Source organism: Neltuma alba, unplaced genomic scaffold (assembly GCF_004799145.2).
Source record: "Neltuma alba isolate B1F8T4 unplaced genomic scaffold, ASM479914v2 tig00010344_pilon, whole genome shotgun sequence".
NCBI classification, from domain to species: Eukaryota; Viridiplantae; Streptophyta; class Magnoliopsida; order Fabales; family Fabaceae; genus Neltuma; species Neltuma alba.
In genome coordinates this window covers 1-16955 of record NW_021635254.1, presented here as the reverse complement: position 1 = coordinate 16955, position 16955 = coordinate 1, and the positions used below count along the sequence as shown (strand labels likewise).

At 31.4% G+C, this 16955-nt stretch overlaps 1 pseudogene; it reads left to right on the top strand.

Annotated features, from left to right (window-relative positions):
- Positions 1–9909: 9909 nt before the first annotated feature.
- Positions 9910–16079, top strand: LOC114755879 (glutamate decarboxylase 1-like; annotated as a pseudogene).
- The last annotated feature ends 876 nt before the right edge of the window (positions 16080–16955 follow it).

The following is a 16955-nucleotide window of genomic DNA, read 5'->3' as shown; positions in this document are numbered from 1 at the left end:
AAGAATCATGACTCAAAAGCTATCCAAACAAACCACTTTAGGAACAATGGGAAGCCCAATACCATGGGCGACCGCGAGAGTTAAAACAAGCAAATCAAATGAGCTTCCGTTGCACAAACCAGAGTCCCCAGTACTTTTAAATAGATCTCTCCGTTGAAATTTACTAATCACTGGATTGTGATATAACAAAGTTGAAAGAAGAATTATAGTTAAATAATCTTCAACCAAGAATAATATACAGAGAGAGAGAGAGAGAGAGAGAGAGAGATTTATGCTCTCTATGTTATATATACCAAACAAGATGCGCATAAAAATGAGCACTCAATATTGTAGATGTGGAGCTACATCGGAAATGCAAGAAAAACAGAGGATCATAAAATGTCAAAAGACCCAAATACCCTTGACTTTGCCCCAAAAAAAGGTGGAGGTAAATATGACTTTTCATCTCTTATGTTTTCCTTTGGGTTTTGGGAGCAATCTCGCCAGGTCTCTCTCCGGCCTTCTCTCCTGCTGCGCTACCCACTCATATCTTAATTTTTTGGACTTCTTTATATGGTATATTTACCATAATACCCCATTTTTACCTGCAACAATACACACTCGGAGGGAAAATCAACTGGACAGAATCCTATTTCTGCTTTCAACTGGAAAAGGAATTGTGGAATGAATGACTTCTCGCATACCAAACATTGAAAGATGATTTGGTTGCAAATAAAAGGAGAAGAAATTTTCTTAAGTAACAAAATTCTTTTGCTTGCTTCATTAAAAAATCTTAACGTTTTGAGAAGCTACACCTCATATTTTTCTCATGACTAAAAATGTAATATATTCAGCATAACTCATAAATTTTGCTTCTCTAAAACTTATTTTATATTCACAAACTTACTCAGTTGCACTTAAAACCTATAAAGTAAAATTCAAGTGAAATGGTATTTTTGTCCTTATCATTACAAACAATACCATATCTTCATTTACAAATAATTAGATTTATTTGAAGTTCTAAAATGTGAAACAAGCAATTATTTATGAACTTCACAAATAGACAGGGATGAGACTAGGTTAGGCTAGGTTTTAGCTAAATAGGAATGGTTCTATAATGCATATTTAAAGTTTGAGCTTGCATATGATTTTTTTTCCAAGCTTGAGCCTAAGCCTTTATAAGGTCTAATAAGGCCTAAAGCCTTTTTAAAGCCTACTTAAAATGTAGATTTTTAAATAAGCTTAAAAGTCTACGCTTCTAAATTCACATATAATCCTTTAAATCTATTTAGAAATCTATGTTATGTCTCAAAAGTTTAGAATCCATTCTTAGTTGCAATATAAAATTTTAAAAAGGAAAAAAAAAAAGAATACATAGTGACAATAATTGTCCGAGAAGTAGGAATAAGAAAAACTAATCATCTGTTGATTAAAGAAATATATTTTCTAGAATCAAACAAGCATAACAAGTGGTATATAAAACTAGATTTTACCTTTTTCAGTTTTCTTGCATAAACTATGACAAACTTTTCCTGCTGAGATTATAATATTTCATTTAGATATCACTAAAATAAACTTACAATAATTGTTATGCTTTAGCGAACAACGCAAATCAGGAGAGAGGGAGTGAGCTAGCTTTTGAATGATAAAAAGAAAAGATGTAGAGGTGAATGATTAGTGAATGAAAGGGTTGATTTTATGTATGATTGTTGTGATGTGAAACTTAGGATCAAGCCAAAATTAATAATTTTACAAATAATTTATAAAATTAATTTAGATTATATTATATATAATAGTGCAAATTAAAAAAAATTAATCAAGTGAAGGCTGTAGGTTAGGCCTTATGAGAATTGGCTGGGCCCCTTTACCTTGATAGACTTACAAATATGCCTGAATATAGGTTTGACTTATTTACTAAATATGTTAGGTTAGATTTTAAATAGGTTATGGGCCTAGCTTACTCCCACCTCACAAATAGTTGAATTTCTTATAAGTTAAAAAAATTATTTCTTAAAAAATTTGGAAAAATCCCAAAAAAGTAATAGTTGAATTTTAAAATTTCAAATTAATATTGATTACTATATTTATAAAGAAAATGACTACATTCGAAAAGCAAATGACAACATCTTTTTGTAGTAATTCTTTATTTGAAATTTTGAAATTCAACAATCAATTTTTTTGGGATTTTTCCAAAATTTTTTGCGATTTTGTCTTTTCCTTCCAGCCAAATTAATTGCACCACAAAGTATATACTATCTCTGGTTCTAAATATAAGAGCTTATTGACTAATTTGAAGAGATTAAAGAAATAAATTAAGTTAATTATTTGTAATAAATAGGTGTTGTCTTTCTTAAAATATCCTTATTAATCAAGTGTAATTGTTAAAACTATTATTATTAGAAAGACTACCTTGAAAAAAATATATAAATATGAGAAACGAAGTGAATCAGGATCTTATATTTAGAATTAAAATAAAAATCAAATAAAATTTTAAATTAAGAACCGAAGATAGTATTATGTTTAGGAGCAAAGATAGCATGTGTGTGTAATTGAATTGATGTCAACGTCCTTACTTCTCCATATCATATTAAACTAATTAATGTCGATGTCCTCACCTCTGCATATCATATTAAACCTTTTTTTAGCTCGTGTCCTATTAATTTAATTCTGATATCTTAAGCCTTCACTTTCACACTGTTATTCGATTACTGTACTCCCACAAAGGTGAAAAAAAATGAGATTCTAATAATAATAATTTTATTATTTAATAACATTTTTACTTATGTTAAGATAATTATATTTTCTTTACTATTATAGTAATTTTAAACATTTGCATTTTGTTTTTCAATTCTTTAATTTTAATAAATTGCATAGTTATATTATAGACATTTAAAATTATATTTTTACAGGAACAATAACACACACATTAAATATAAATATTACTCCCAGTGCTAATTTTTCAGGTTCTATCTCCCTGTTATTAAAACAAACAAAAATAATACTCCTTCAGTCTTTAATATAAGACCTGTTTAATTAATTTGATTAAATTAAGAAAATTAGGTAAGTTAATTAATTATAAAAAAATATGACATGTTTTGTTCTAAAACACCATAATCATTTTTCTTAATATCCTCCATCCCCCACTTACTTGATTATGGTTGAAGGAGTATCCATAGGGATAATTTAGAAAAAATTAATAAATATGAGAAATAGATATTATATTTAGGATCAAAATTAACTTAACAATTAGGTCCTATATTAAGGACTGGAAGAGTACTTAATAATTTTCATATGCTAAGTTATTCCATCCAGTTTTAATCGTATGAGCTTAATAATTAATTTGTATATTTTAAACAAATTAGTTAAATTAATTATTTATGAAATATGTGTATTAATTTTTTTTAAATATCTTTTAAATCATGTACATTGAAATTACCCATTAATAAAAACTTCGCTAACATGTATAAATATAATCAATGAAAATAATTTAAAAAAATTATAAAATAAAAAACAAATTAAAGTAAACTAAGATTTTATGTTTAAAATTAAAATAAATCTCCTAACTAACTTACTATTAGGATTGAAACAAGCATAACACTAAATACGGTCATAATTATAAGAGCTAGTTGACTAATTTGAGAAAATTAAGGAAAGAAGTTAAGTTAGTTATTTGTAATAAATATGTATTGTCTTTCCTAAAATATCCTTACTAATCAAGTGTATTAGTTAAAACTATAATTATTAGAAAGACTATCTTGGAAAAAATTGAGTAAATGTGAGAGACAAAATGGATTGAGGTCTTATATTTAGGACCAACACAAAAGTCAAACGGGATCTTATATTAAGGACTGGAGGTAGTATATTCTAATAGAATGGAGATGGATCTATTTTATATTGAAGAAGTTATAAAAAATTTTTGGCCAAAAATATCGATTTTATTAATATTTTAAAAAAGGTACCAAAATAAATCTCTCAAAAGCAACCTAAAATGCAACCTAACACGCAAAGGCTCACTGAAAACAGAGAAATGAAAACACAAAGCACAATAAAACCCCAGCCTAGCTAGACTTAGAAACAAGAGACACATCAGCCAATACCTTCCCTTGGAGTCTTGATATTTTAGAAGAATTTAAAAATTGATTATTTTAGAACTTCCTAGTCTTGTATCTGACTTTTTTGAGCAAAAGCAACAAGGGAACCAGATTCAAAACCTTATGCGGCTAGAGTAAGTAACTAATAAAATGTCAACAAAAGATAACAATTCTAGAAGATTATAATTTAGTTAAGAGTGTGAACTTTGCATTTGAAAACAATAATAATAATAATAATATAATAACAACAACAACAACGTTGAATAGTTAAATATTTTGGAGTAAACATACGGGACAGGTCACAAGTATATAAATAATAAGCTTTAGTGGCATTATTAAAACCTAGAACATTCTCCACCCAGTTTCTTCCACATAAAGTTCATCAAAACGTGGTTATTAAATATTTTATTTGAAAAAAAATAGAAGAAGAAAAGTTTCCAATAACAAAGGAAAGAAACTATATTGTTTGTATCCGTAGGTTGAAAATGGAAAAGTCTTGGTTTGAACTGTGAAGATTAAACAAATCAGTAATGAGAGGGTAATGAGTTCACACTATGGTAGTTGGGTGGCTAAGCTTGACGCGCAAACCAGTATATCACAATTAATTAAATTTGATTGAATATTATTTTATTTATTTATTTATTAAAGGGGCCAAAAGCCAGACGATTAGAAGGAGATATGTCGGGATATTGTTATACTTTCACAGAGTGTCATGGAATAATAAAATGGAGAGGTGTTCAATTAATTAAAGGCAACCAAAAAGGGTTCTTTATCACAAGCTAAGAATAAGAAAGCTTCGTAATGGTGTGTGCCTGTGTGGTAAGGGGGGGGGGGAAGCTTCATAATGGTGTTTAGCTCCGTTTAATTTTTCTTATTAAATAACATCCGAAACTAGTATCTTTAAAATATACAACTTTGTATTATATTGATCGTTAAGAATATATTCCTTCTGTCGTAATCAATTTTCATAAAATTTATTAGTTTTACATTGATTTGGTCAATACTTGAAATTATGCTATTTTTAGTTCTTGATATAAAAACTATATAAAAAATTTAATTCATTTTTATATATAAGATATCAATTTATTTTGTCTTTTAAATTTATAATTTTTTCTTAAAATATCGTTATTAGGTGCACATGTCAAAAAATTTCCATCAAGGGGCAGTTTAACAAAAATATTTTTAAAAAATAAATACTTATTTATTATGAATAATTAATTTAATTAATTTTTATTAATATCTACAGACTAATTATCTGGTTCGTATATCAAGTATTAGATATAATTTTTTTAACTTTCTATATCTTTAATATTTCCTTCCTCTCTACCCAAGAAACCAAAGTCTTGTACTACAAATCTCACGCCTCTTATTTTCCACAAATTAGCCAATCCGTGGAACAAATCATCTTGCTCCCAATAGCTTTTACTCTGTTTTTTTAGTGCTCTTGACCAACTCCCAATAGCTTGTACATGTATTGTGATGTGTGAAATGAATTTGGGACGTTCTTACCTTTTCTTGTCAAGAAAATCACATGCAATGATGAAATAAAGCGGGATAATATCATTTAGTGGCAAGCAGCTTTTCAACAAAAATAGAAACATCAATTCACTGAAAGCTACTCCTAATTATTCAAGTTCAAATAAAATCTTTGAATCTTATTATTAAAAATAATAATAATTTCACTGCTTTACTGCTAAATGTAAAAATTAATACAGGAATTTGCTTTGATACTAATATAAAATCTAAATTCTCTGCATTAATCACATATATTAAAGAGATTTTTTATAAATAGTAATACAAATCATTAAAAGGGGCATTATATGAAAAAGTTATGCATTTTTTTAAATAAATATAATGACCTAATTAATTTTCTTAATTTTTTGAATTAATTATTTAATTCCTATATTGAGAACCTAAAATGATTACATATATATTTAATTTATGTTCATGAAAATTGGGGAGGGGGGATTACGTATTCACATTCATATTCATCAGTAGTGTTCGAAGAAATTCAATCTCAAAATAAGTAGATACACATAGCGATCACTGTGATTTATTATATTTCTTTTCATTGTTTTTTTTGCCAGTTATTTCTTTTAACTGTGCATACATTTGTCCCCATCAATTGCCTTATTCATCGGCGGGATTTTTCTTTTTTTTTTTTTTGGCCAGCATTATCGGCGGGATTTGATCACAACCTACTTTCACAAACTTTAATAATTATTGCCCCCCATTCTTTTTTCGGTGTTCTATTTTGAGAATTTTCCCACTATATAATTAGTACTCGTAATATATATATATATATATACTCCTCCGGTCCTAATTATAAGACCCAATTGACTTATTTGAGGAGATTAAGGAAGTAAGTTAAGTTGGTTATTTATAATAAATAAGTGTTGTCATTCCTAAAATATCCTTGCTAATTAAGTATATTGGCTAAAACTATTATTATTAGAAGGATTATCTTGAAAAAAAATGCATAAATATAAGAGACAAAATGGATTGGGTCTTATAATTAGGACCAAATAAAAAATCAAATTGGGTCTTATAATAAGGACCGGAGGAGTATATATATTTGTGGATGTAAGGCCATTGTAACTATGCCAACAAAAGTTGTTCTTGTTAGTAAGAAATTAGCTTATAACTCATAAAGTTATGAGTTCTAATTCGCTTTTGATGTAAAGATATTATTGATGGGCGATATGTAAATATTTTTGTAAGTGCTTTCTGAGTCTGGATGATCCCTGTTATACTGTAATTTCAAAATCTATATATGATATTTATAACTTTAATAAACATATTTTTCATGAGTTATGAATATATATATAGTGCAATTATTTTTCAGATTTTACCCTCGCTATTTTTTACAAATAAAGGTGAAATATACATATAAATAAACTGCCGTGGGCCCATGACAGTCTACTTGCCACATTTTTTTTTATTTTCTTCTTCTTCTTCTTTTTAATTAACCTGGCTAGCTAACACAATTTTAATGTTTAATTATTTTAGAACCATATGTGTAAGTGTAACCATCTAACGGGAATAGATAGAAATTATGCTGGGTCTTTATTTCAATAATAAATAAATGGAAAAAAATCTTGTCCCTAGGTGATATGAGTGATTGAGAATTAAGTTGGACACGTGATTAATAATATATTCAATTTTTCTTAAAATTTTTAGGGAAAATTTTTCCAGGAAATCCACGTCAAGAATCACCAATTTTTAAATTTCAGCCCACCATATTTGATTCAATCATAGATGGAATTCTTTTTTTTGTTTTGTTATTTTCTTGCCAAATATAAATAACATTATTTTTCATCATTAAATACACTTCTATTTTTCACACAAAAAATATATTTTCTATTTTTGACGTCAAATTAAATATATTTTCTTTTTTTGTAAGGAAAATAATGTTGGAAAAACAGCATAAAAAGACCGTTAAAATAAAAAAATTGCACATAGTGACCTATTCACAAAAATTATTGTCAAAAATCATATTATTATTATCAAAACCTATACTAATATTGTCATAGGTCTCAATCTCTGATTTTTCTATTTTAACAGTCTTTTTTGCCATTTTTCCTTCTAAGGGGAATGACAAAGGTAGAAATTACTAAATGTCAAATCAAATTTAATACCAATATTTTATTTGGTGTTGACAATATTGAATTTGCAAATAACACGAAATTTTTGTTGACATTTGCAAATTTTTAATTTTTTTTTTGTTATTTTTCCTACGTTCTTTTCATAAGTTACTTTACTAGATTTTGAAAAAATTTAAATTTAAAGTAGCGTTACTAATATTTCATTTTTTTTATTTTCATGAAATATGATGGGAGTGACCTATGAATAGAAATAGAGTAATATCCTCTCAATGAGTAACAGGTACACACACAGATATGACAATACTTATATCAAATTTTTTATTTTATTATGTCAAGTTCTCTAATAAAACATAGTGATATGTTCTATTTTTAAAATATTAATATTTAATTATAAGTCTACATGAAAAAAAAAAAACATGTGGCCATGTTTGATTTGATAATTTGACATAATAAATATGAGAAATTTGACCTAAGTTTTTCTCTCTATATATATATCCTCCCTTGTCATAGTAATTGGATGAGTTAAATAAATAATTTACAAATATCAATAAACTTACTTAAAATAACTATTTGTAGTAAGTGTATATTATTTTTTTAAAATATACTCTATTTGATCATTACTTCCTCTTATCTTTTTTATAAGCTTCAAGTGATGAATTTAGGAAATAAAATAAAATAATTTATTGTATTTAAAACAAAGACAAATCTTCAAGCTAATTTTTACCATCAAGAAGGGACGTGATGCTAATGGTACAAAGTAAATTCTTATAAAGCGTGGGGACCCACAGATTCAATGGGAATGAGAAAGAGATTCCCATGACACCGACAAAACCAAACCAACCAAACAAAACCCACGGTGGTTGTGCACCCCTGTTTCCCCCCGGGAGGGGGTTGGGGGCGCTTCATCAATTCCGCTGACCTCCGTGGAGACTAGTCGTTGAGTCAAATTTGCCCACTAGTACATTTCCTGCATTTTCTTTTGCATTTTATTTTTCCAAATACATTTAGTATCCTAATTCTTTTTATTATGAACCCAACAATCCGATTTTATTTTTTTGGTGGTTATTTTTAGTCAATTCAGCATTTTAAAGATTATGGTGCTAAAAAATTAACATAGGGGTTTGCTGTTGTGAGAGATAATTAACATCACTTGGTTTAGAATATTCATTTAAGCAGATTATTTTCACGCTGATTGATGTGCATTTACTTTATTTTATTTAAGTAGTTAATAATATTGTTCACAAGGGATTGAAAAATGGAATATATTATCAAACATATTCTTAACCTCCTCAAAAGCAAAAATAAAAAAAAGACAAAAGAAAAAAAGAGAGCAACATGAAAAAGGCAAGCTGTTATTGTGTTTAACTTTTTTTTTTTTGACCTGAGTTACATCTTTCGCCTTCACATATCAAAGTAAAACGTAGCTTTCTAACAAATGTGATCACAATCGAAGCACTTATTCCTTTTCTTTTATCTCCTACCGTAACACTCATTATTCTTTAATAAAGTTGTATACTCACAACCTCATATTTTAGAAGCTTGACATCAATGGGTCAGGTTATAAATCTCGATCACAAGCATTTACTTCATGTAGAAGCATCTTAACATCTCTTAAAATGGAATGTTATAATTTAGTTTTGTAATAAAAAAATTTATATCAAGAAATGATTCTCATTTAAATTCGAAATAGTATTATAATTTCTGAATTAACATAAGGTGTAAATACTAAATAGAGGTGAATATAGTCTAATCACTCGTGCACACACGTAGGTATAAAGAATTTTTGGATGCTGTGGGAAAACGAGGAGAGAGACAAAGATTAAAAAAACCTAACCAGAAAAATAGAGCTAAATAAAAAAAAATCTAATTTGAGTAGATTAAGAAAATAAAAAAATAAGTTAAATTAGTTATTTATAATAAACAGGTGTTCTCTTTCCTAAAATATTCTTACTAATTAAGTTTGTTAGTTAGAACCACCATTATTAGAAGAACTATTTTGAGAAAAATATATACATATATAAGAGATAAAACATATTAAAATTTTATATTTAGGATTAAAATAAAAATCAAATGAGATTTTATATTAAAGCTAGTATGAAAGGCGACGATGAGATACCATTGGCGAATGAACAAGAATTTTCGTTACGCGGAGACTTTTTTTGGAGGGGGGAAAAAATTAGTTGTTTAATTGGTTTTGAAAAATTCATGCCCTTCCTCCTTCCTTCGTTTGACGCTTCTCTTCTCTGTTTCACTGATATTTCTCGGTGAAGACCTTTCTCGGACCTCTTCCCCTATTTAAGTCTACCCCACTGCTCACCCTCTTCTCCACACAGCTCTCAAATTCCACTGATTCATTTCCCCTCTCTGCATTCTATTTATCTCTCTTCACCGTTATTCTCTCTCTTCGCCATGGTTCTCTCCAAAACCTCCTCTCAGACCGACGTCTCTGTCCATTCCACCTTCGCTTCTCGTTATGTCCGCGCTTCTCTTCCCAGGTGTATATAATTTATCTATTCATGGATTGATTTCGCAGCTATAATTTTGTTTCTTATAGTTATGATCGATTCGGAATTGAATGGTTATATGGATCGGCGATGGCGATTGCAGGTTTAAGATGCCGGAGGAGTCGATTCCGAAGGAGGCGGCGTTTCAGATCATAAACGACGAGCTCATGCTGGATGGAAATCCTAGGCTGAACCTGGCCTCCTTCGTCACTACGTGGATGGAGCCTGAGTGCGATAAGCTCATCATGGCCTCCATTAACAAGAACTACGTCGACATGGATGAGTACCCTGTCACTACAGAACTCCAGGCACGTTTCATCTCTCCTCCTTTTAAATCTCTCTACTCATTCTTGCCAGAATCCGACTCGTTTTAACATTAATTTGCTTCTCAGATCCCGTTACATCTCGCAATCTAGCCATATTTTTTTAACAATTTTCTCGAATACTTAGGAGAACAAATTTTTTCACCTTAGAAACTTTCCGTCGCCCAGATCCCGCACAGAAACACCAATTCTCTTGAGGAGAAAAAAAAACAGAGAGAAGTTGAGGTGAGTTTGTTGGAAACGAGCCATGTGATTGCATCATTACCAGCTGAACCAACAGCTTAGCTTGTACCACTCAGACACCTTGTAAGCTCTCTTGCCAAGTGCACCATGGTGCTTTCGGGGGTTGCCAAACTTGCCTGGCCAGTAGCGTTTTGTTGCGTGGGACTGTTATCATCCGGGCCCACACGTTTGACGTATTAAAAAAAGTTAAAAGTAAATTAGAGAAACAAAGGTAAGTGCCAATCAACATATCTTTCACACATGCACTAGAAGTTATATGATGTGTCAAAAAAAAAAACGGTAATATGGAAAAAATGATGCTACTAGATCTTTGGATTATTACACGTATTTAAAAAAAAAAAAAGAGGCTAAAGGCAATTGACACTGTACCAATCAACATATCTTTCACACATGTACTAGAATAAAAAAAAAATGGAGGCTGAAGGTAAAATGTTTCAGGGCAGTGCCGCTCTTCACGTTAGGTTCTTTTTTAATTCTATACAAAAAAAGAGAAATTAGCAGGAGAAAGGAAAGGGTCCAGAAATAGATTAATTAATAAAATATATTGATTTTTTTTCTATTATCTGAATCTTTCCTCTTATATTTCATAAATTTGCATAATACAATATTGAACTTTGCTCTGATTCATGTTCTTGACTCTTTCCCATTCCAACCATGTTTTAAAAAGAAAAATTCCTTCACTCCTCTGAAAAAAGCGAGGAGTCTTCTGTCTGCCTTCCTTTGCAAGGCACATTACCTTGGCTTTAGGTATGACCCGTTCGCCCGTTTACCAATCTTCTTTTTCTTAAATAAATGCTTTGGATTAGCTGGGTTGGGTGAATTATTGGATTAGGAAGCTTGATTAAAATAATCAACCATCTAAAGTCTTAACTCTTCCGAATACCATCGTGCTAATGTGTCCTTTTAGTTTAGTATTTTCTTTTTCTTTATTTTTGTGGCGTGGAGGTCTTTTCTTGTTGGCTGCCAAAACTAGTGGTCATTTTAATTTAATAATAATAATAATAATATCGTTGAGGGGCTTGCAATAATAGCGTCACATCCTGTGGACACCCATGCAATGGATGATGCCGTAGTTCTTTCCCGTCTAAATAACACCTACATCACATTAGATCATTTAATTTATTCCTACTTGCTTTAATATATTTGCTTAATTAATTAAACTCTTCCTTGTTGCTTTAATTTTTTTTAACAAACTTGATATGATTCCTTCTTATTAGTGCTTTAACGTGTTTGATGTATATTACTAGCATATTATATTTTTTGACCACAAAACTTTTCATTTAATATTATTTTATTTGGTACTTGAAAGTTAAAACAGTTACTTTGATAACTATGCGGCAAATACTTATGTTTAATAAATTTAAAACATTTGTTATTTACTGAATCAATTTTTATTTATAAATTATTCAAATTTGAAAAATATATTTAGAGAACTTTTTTTTTAATTTTATGCAATAGTTTTGAAATCTTGCTAATTTTAAACTTGAGTCAAATATGTGTAATTAATACTGAAAAGTGGTTGCACGGCTGCATAAAAATACGTATACTTGATGTTTATTATTTTTCAGTCAATCTCAGATTCGTTTTTAATAGAATCACCATAATCAGCTTAAATATAAATAATTAATCAATATGTCAAATTTGTTATTGATAAACTTAATGTCTTATATTTAATAAATATTATATAATATTTAAATGAAATATAATATTCCTCGCGTTCATAATAATCCAGGGTCATTTTCAACCTAGTGAAGGTGACTTTGTTATCAAGCGTGAAGAAAGTTGAGGTAAACCCAATTTTTCCAAAAGATTGAAAATATACATATAAAGAAGACCGACCCACATTTGTGCGAAACGAGCAACCGACATTCACGGGTCTTAAAAAAAATAATAATACTAAGACGCTTAAAACAGCGTGGCATGCGGGCCATCGTCTGTGTCTGTGAGGACTGAAAAGCTGTCCCAGGAGTCAAAAACCATGAGCCTCCCTCCCAATGAAAGTCCCTACCTCTCTCTGTTTTCGTCTTTCTATGATTTGGGAAATCGTCCTCCACACTACCTTCATGTTCCCTACCCATCTCTCAGATTCAGTACTATTTGTGAGATCCTAGGCCAAATGCCACCTTACCCAGTTACCTACTACTCCTTTGGTTTTATTTATAGGATAGATAGAGTATCTCTTTTTCACGCGCTTGGGGCTGATTTCCTAAGATGGCGCTCACACACTTTTAAGATACTTTTGCATCGTATTGATTTATTGTTGACTCATCCTGTTTACAGCTTAATAGTGGGGCGGCCCAATGAGGCAATGACTCCAGGAAAATCTTTGTAACGGAAACCTGGGACACTTAGTGGAAATTAAACTTTAAAAGCATGGTTCAAGGTCAAAAAAAAAACATTGAAAATCAACATTTGGCTTCAGCATTTGGGAATGAAATGGCATGAAATGAAAAGACACATTTCGAGATTTTTTAATGTTTCCATGAAATGAACTTTTTTTCTTTTTTAACCAAGAAAAAATGAACTTCACCTTTAATGTCTTTTATCAAGCTTTTGCTTGCCTTTCATCTCATCTCAGATATATTAGTCCATGGCCTCATGGCGTGACCCCCAAAAGTCCGGTCAGTGGGACCCTTTTACAAAGTTACCACAGTAAGCCGTTGTATTGGCAAATTACGAACCCTGAAGTCTCGTCGCTGATTTTATGCGACATCAATTGTTTGACTGCAGTTTGAATTAGCCCTTTTGAATCCAATTGCCGACATTATTTTACTATTATATCTTGTGACACCTTTTGAATTTTGTCTTGAATTTGATGGACGTAATTCCCCCCCCCCTTTTCCTTAGTAATTTTTAATTTTATTATTCCTTGAAGTAAAACTACGATAGCTATTTTTTTTTTTTTTGAATGGGCTATTTTAATTTTTTTTTCAACAAAACTATGATGATACTTTTCTATCCTAAATATAAGACTCATTTTTTAGTGTAAATTACACTAAAAAATGAGTCTTATATTTTTTATACTAAAAAATAAGTTTTATATTTAGGACTGAAATAGTAACTTTTAAAAATACAAATATACGTTTTTCAGAAGGAGAAATAATGCTTAAATACGTTTTCAATACTTTCTAGAAGCTTTTCCTTTTCAAGAACAAAACAAGTGAATGGTTTTTTATATCCTAATTTCTAAATTATTTTTTTTTAAAAAATATTTCTTATGATCACCGACCATGCATGCTTTCATCTTTTTAGTTAAAAAAAAAATCTCATGGCAGAGAACTGTTTTTTTTTTTTTTTCTGGCAGCACAGAAAGCTAATCTAATCCCTTTCATCTTGCTCAAATGACTTTATTATTTAGACAAACACTCAAGACGTAATTTGCATTTGATTGCAATCATATGATGTTTATGTTTAGATTTAGAGATTTGGTTGTATGGAGTGCATGTATTGACATGTTATATATGAACGAATGCAGAATCGGTGCGTGAACATGATAGCTCATCTTTTCAACGCACCACTGGAAGATTCAGAGGCAGCCGTTGTGTGGGCACTGTTGGCTCCTCGGAGCCATAATGTTGGCGGGTTTGGCCTTCAAGAGAAATGGCAGAACAAAAGAAAGGCTGAGGGAAAGCCTTATGACAAACCCAACATTGTGACTGGAGCCAACGTTCAGGTTTGCTGGGAGAAATTTGCCAGGTACTTTGAAGTGGAGCTGAAAGAGGTGAAACTCAGGAAGGATATTACGTAATGGACCCCGAAAAAGCAGTCGAGATGGTGGACGAGAACACCATCTGTGTTGCTGCTATCCTTGGCTCCACACTCAATGGAGAATTCGAAGATGTGAAGCTCTTGAATGATCTGCTCACCAAAAAGAACAGTGAAACTGGATGGGATACGCCATTCATGTGGATGCTGCCAGTGGCGGATTCATAGCTCCATTCATATACCCAGAACTGGAATGGGACTTCAGGCTGCCACTAGTGAAGAGCATCAACGTGAGTGGCCACAAGTATGGTTTGGTCTACGCCGGCATTGGGTGGGTCATCTGGAGGAGCAAGGAGGACTTGCCTGAGGAGCTCATCTTCCACATCAACTATCTCGGAGCCGATCAACCCACTTTCACCCTCAACTTCTCCAAAGGTATATATATTCATCAACTCCTTTTACTTATATATACACCTCAATCACTCATATTTTAGAAACATGAGGGATGGCTAATTAATTAATACTCACCAAACATCACAACATAATGCAGGTTCAAGTCAAGTCATTGCTCAGTACTACCAGCTCATTCGCCTGGGTTATGAGGTACTAAACCATGCATCTAATCAATTTTCAGCAGCCCTCTGCTATTTTTCTGCTATAATATTAAAAAATTATACACGCATACAATATGAATTCACTGATGACTGACGGAAAAGAAGTTACTGAAATGGTTCTTCACATCGGTGCTTAATAGTCAGAGTCATATGTTACCTTATGCTGTATCAGAAATATAAATGACCACACACACACACCCCCATGTTAAGATACTATATGTGACATTAAATGGTTTACGTATTAATTGCAGGGATACAAGAATGTAATGGAAAACTGCAGAGACAACATGCTGGTGCTGAAAGAAGGACTTGAGAAGACAGGGAGGTTCAACATCGTATCAAAGGACGACGGTGTCCCATTGGTGGCTTTCTCTCTCAAGGACAACCACCACTTCAACGAGTTCCAAGTTTCTGACCTGCTGGCGTTTCGGCTGGATCGTGCCGGCCTATACCATGCCTCCCGACGCCCAGCACGTGACCGTGCTCCGTGTCGTCATCCGCGAGGACTTCTCCAGAACCTTCGCCGAGCGTCTTGTGCTGGACGTCCAGAAGGTCCTGCACGAGCTCGAGTTGCTGCCTCCCAGGACGGTGGCCACCACCACCGTCACGGTGGCTGAGCGTCACGAGGAGGCTGCGAATAATGGCAGCGTCGTGGTCACTAAGAAGAGTGAGTTGGAAACGCAGAGGGAGATCACTGATGCTTGGAAGAAGTTCGTGTTGATGAGGAAGAAGAACAATGAAAAGATGAGTGGTGTTTGCTAAACTATGAAGAAGCCATATTCAGGGAGAATTGGGAGCTTTCGGTTATTAAACTCTTGTTTGTGTTCGGTTATTAAGCTCTATCTTGAGAATTTAATTTATTTACAAGGGTTTGTAAAATAATTTCCGAGAAACTCAGCTTCCTGGTTATGTATTACCATGTAGAGGTGAAGTGCTGAAGTCTATAGGCAGGCTTCCATAGGGTTCAATTAATTTGTTCTTCTTTTTTTGGGGTTTATCATATAATTTCTTTATATGTCGTATTTTCCCCCCCCCCCCTATATGTGTAAACGCAATGAGATGTTTTAACCGCTAGTTTATTCCATATCTTCCTCTTTTCCTTTTGATTAATATTCCATATTTTCTTAGTTGTTGATATGTAAGTGAAGCTAGTCAAGAGGGAAAATATGTCGCATGTTCTTAAATTTCCTATACCATATATACGAGAAAGTGGTATGTTTCTAGAATCTAGCACAGAAACTGAATTAGACTCTATAATATTATAACTGTTCCCACCTCAAAATCTTCAAGATAATGGGCCAATTATTAACTATGTCAGGATATGGGCCGATGCGCATCTAACTTCATCATTCTTCTTATAAAGTTACTCATATTTAGTGTCTGAATTTTTCAAATATGATTGTTTCTAATAGAAAAACACCTGTACTTAGCAAAAAAAAGAAGCCTCAAACTATTTTTTGGAAAAAAAATATTTCACCAAAAGTACTTAGAGAATGACATGAAAGCCCAAAAAATGATTTAATAATAATTAGGCTCTCGACGAATTTTTTTTAAAATAACCTATACATCAAATGATTACAAAATCAGAATCTCTTTATTGTAAATGCATCGCTGGTTTGAAATATACTCGCATTTAGCAAATAAGACTCCTCTTTGCAATTATTTGAATAAATATTTCCAACTCATTTTTCTATAAAAAAAAATTTAAATACCTGACTGTCATTAATTTGATATATCGGCATTTAAATGTCATTACCTCAAGGATATGCTGTCAGACATTAAATTATTTACACACAGAAATTGGACAAAAAATTACACCCTTTTCCCTAAATATCCCAAAAGTCCCCAAAACAGGATATGGCAGCTTTTCCTTAAAAGCACGACGCATTTT